The 2,500-nt window shown below is 41.4% G+C and overlaps 1 protein-coding gene across 3 annotated transcripts in view; it reads right to left on the bottom strand.

Annotated features, from left to right (window-relative positions):
• The window catches only part of LOC122252500 (uncharacterized), an 85,452-nt gene that overhangs the window by 5,938 nt on the left and 77,014 nt on the right, over positions 1 to 2,500 (bottom strand). The window lies entirely within an intron of this gene.

Below are 2,500 nucleotides of genomic sequence, written 5' to 3'. Positions count from 1 at the left end.
ATTGATAATAATAATAATGATAATAATAATAATAATAATAATAATAATAATAATAATGTAAAAAATAATAATCATCATGATAATGATAACAATGATAATAATTATAATAATAATAATAATAGTAATAATTATAACAATGATAGTAATAATAACAATAATATTAATGATAATAATAATAGTAATAATAATAACAACAATAATAATAATGATAGGAATAATAATAATAACAATAATGATAATAATAGTAATAATTATAATGATAATGATAATAACTACAACAATATTATCAATAATGATAATAACAATAATGCTGAAAACAACATCAGTAACTCTATCACAACAACCAACCACCAAGAACAAAACTGGACCCGCACACCTCAAGCCAAACCAGCAGGAATGAACGAAAGACCACCGAGTTATAAAGACTATGAACGTTAGGCACTGAAGAACTCAGAGTGGTTTTAGCGATGGCCGTGTATGCACTGCACTCACGGGGCTTAATGCCATATCATGGGGACTCGGATCAGAGGCAGCCACGGAGCATACAAAGCAGGTTGCATGGCCGATGTATCATGCAAGGAAAGGTCATAGCTCGGTGTACAAGATTAGGGATATAGGGTTTTTGTTGGGGGGGGGGGGAGTTGTGGTGGGTGGGTGGGTGGGTGGGGATGGAGTTGTGGTGGGGATGGGGGGGGGGTGGAGTTGTGACGGGTGGGTGGGTTTATGTGGGTGGGGGTGGGTTGGAGTTGTGGCCGCTGGGTGGGTAGGTGGGTGGGTGTGGGTTGGAGTTGTGACGGGTGGGTGGGTTTGTGTGGATGGGGGTGGGTGGAGTTGTGAGGGGTGGGTGTGGGTGGAGGTCTGGCGGGTGGGGTGGGGGTGGGTGGAGTTGTGAGGGGTGGGGTGGGGGTGGGTGAAGTTGTGAGGGGTGGGGTGGGGGTGGGTGGAGGTGGATGGGTGGGTGGGTGTGGGTGGGTGGAGTTGTGGCGGGTGGGTGGGAGTGGGTTGAAGGTGGGTGGTGGATAAGGGAGGGGGAGGGGGAGGGGGTAATGGGTTGTTCTGTGGTCTCGGTTTGTTGATGTTGGGATTGTCTGCTTTTTCATTTATTGTTGTTTGTTTTTTTTAGTTTTTTTTTCTATGTCTTTGGCTTTCTATCTCTATCCCTTTCTGTCTCCGTCTCTCTCTTTCTCTGTCTATCTATCTGTCTATCTATCTATCTATCTAACAAAACACCACAAACTCAACACACGCAAAATGTTCAGGCAAGAAATTATGAGATATATCAACAGACACACACACGTGTGTGTGTGTGTGTGTGTGTGTGTGTGTGTGTGTTTGAACGAGGATAGAGCTGAGGATTATACATTTGCTTTGAATGAGATTAATGACAACGTCGTTATATTTTTTTTTCTCTCATTACCATCATCATCATCAACATAATCATCAATAATTATAATCATTAATTGATTACTGATTACCTCATTATCATTACCATTATAATTACTACTACAACTATCATATAAGTACCACAATCCCAATGATAATTACCATCATTATTATCAATCTTGTTGCTACTACCAAAATGATCATTACTGTTGCTGTTGATGAAACCGCCTTACAGCACTAAATCATTCCCTCCATTGACATGTCCACAGATACCCGAGTATGACATAATGCACAACCCACAGAAGGACGTAAGTTGTACGAATGCCCACACAATAATCCGATTCCACGGCATTCAGCGAGAGGACTTAGAATTCTTTCTTCTGGTCTCTCTCTCCTGTTTGCACTGGGATGCGATTTCCCTTTCATAACCCGATTCTCTCTCCGTCGTCTACTCTCTCTCTCTCTCCTTATCTCTCTCTCTCTCTCTCTCTCTCTCTCTCTCTCTCTATCTATCTATCTATCTATCTATCTATCTATCTATCTATCTATCTATCTATCTATCTCTATCTATCTATCTATCTATCTATTTATCTGTCTGTCTATCTATCTATCTATCTATCTATCTATCTCTATATATATATATGTATATATATACAAATATATATATACATATATATATAAATATATATATATATATATATATATATATATATATATATATATATATATATATATCTATATATATATATATACTCTCCCCCTCCCCACTTCTGCTCCCTCCCTTTTCGCCGTAACCTGATATAGAAGGTACAGAGCTTTAAGCCCTTGTCTCGTGTGTATGTCGAAGCCACATGACTATGGAGGGGGGAGGGAGGGGGCAAAAGTTGAAGGGGGACGGAAGGGGGAGGAATAGAGAAGGGAGTAGAAGGGAAAAGGGGGAGGGAGTGTGTAGAGGGAGAAGGGGGAGGGGGATTTTGATTTAATAGGAGCGGGGAGGCGGGGGGGGGGGAGAGGAGGGAAAAGGGGAAAGGGAGAAAAGGAGGAGGAGGGGGAGAAGAGGAAAGGAGGATGGGGGAGGGAGAAGGAGAAGGAGAGGGGGAAGAGAGGAGGGTGATGG

Source organism: Penaeus japonicus, unplaced genomic scaffold (assembly GCF_977035675.1).
Source record: "Penaeus japonicus unplaced genomic scaffold, GWHDUDI00000001_assembly GWHDUDI00000002, whole genome shotgun sequence".
In the NCBI taxonomy this organism is placed as follows: domain Eukaryota; kingdom Metazoa; phylum Arthropoda; class Malacostraca; order Decapoda; family Penaeidae; genus Penaeus; species Penaeus japonicus.
Note: the sequence above shows the minus strand (reverse complement) of the source record. Positions and strands in the feature narration are given on the sequence as shown.